The following is a 1317-nucleotide window of genomic DNA, read 5'->3' as shown; positions in this document are numbered from 1 at the left end:
GGCAAACGTGCATAGAAGACCCATCAGTTATTAAAAAGCCAGGTTTTTAAGTTCTTCCTGAAAGAGAGTAGGTCTGTGGTTAGTCTCAGAGACTCAGGGAGTCTATTCCACAATTTTGCGCCTAGAAAGCAGAGGGATCTGCCTCCAGTGCGGGCACGGCATATTTTAGGCACGATGGCCAGGTAGGCATTGGAAGATCTTAGGGGTCTAGATGTTGTGCAGTGATTAACGCGCTTATTTAGGTAGCCGGCTCCTAAGCCGTGGAAATCTTAAAAGAAGATGGTCATCGCTTTGAAGTTGATCCGTTCTTTTATGCGGAGCCAGTGTAGAGACTTAAGAATAGGATTCATACTAGGTCGTCTGGGTTTAGGTCTCAGGATGGCTCTGGACGCGTTTTGTACTACTTGTAGGCGCTGGAAAAGGGCTTTGGGAAGACCGAGGTACAAGCTGTTGACATAGTCAAGCTTTGATGTCACCAGAGCCTGCACCACGATCTTCCTACTCTCATGCGGTAACAGTGGCAGGAATTTTTTTAGCATCCGGAGTATGCCAAAGCAAGCGCCAGTTAGAGTTTGGATTGGAAAGCGCATGGAGAGTGTCTTGTCTATGACAATTCCTACGTTTTTGACTTTCTCCTTTTCCGTGGGCGGGGGCAGCAGATCTTTTGGCCACCAAGAGCTCCAGTCAGGCGTTTCTGGATTACCAAAGAAAATAACTTCAGTTTTGTCAGGATTGCACTTCAGCTGATTGATCTTAAGCCAGTTGAAAACCTTTGTGAGGCAAGACCTGATCATTGCACCATCAAAGTCAGTTCCTTTTTCACATGTAAAAATCAGCTGAGTGTCATCAGCATAGGAACCAATTTTGGCGCTCTCTTCCTCTACCAGAAATGCTAGGGGGGTAGATATATATTAAAAAGGGTAGGACTGAGAATGGAGCCCTGAGGGACACCTACATTCATGGCCGGAACTGGGGATGAGAAAGGTGGGAGCCAGATGTCCTGAGATCTATTTGCCAAGAAGGATGACATCCATGTTAAGGCGCCCTCCCAGGTCGATGTCAGCAAGTCTCTCCAGGAGCCTCTCATGTGGGACCGTATCGAAGGCCGCCGACAGATCGAGCACTATCAGAACAGCCTTGCCTCCCAGGTCCAGCTTACCCTTGAGAAATTCAGTCACATCCAGGAGAGCGGACTCCGTACTGTAGTTAGCCCTAAAGCCGGATTGGGACTCATGAAGGAGCTTCCCATCATCAATGTGTTTTTGGAGGACCTTGTTTACATGCTTTTCTAATACTTTGGAGAGGGCACGAAGAAGG

Source organism: Triturus cristatus, chromosome 4_1, assembly GCF_964204655.1.
Source record: "Triturus cristatus chromosome 4_1, aTriCri1.1, whole genome shotgun sequence".
Taxonomy (NCBI): Eukaryota; Metazoa; Chordata; class Amphibia; order Caudata; family Salamandridae; genus Triturus; species Triturus cristatus.
Note: the sequence above shows the minus strand (reverse complement) of the source record.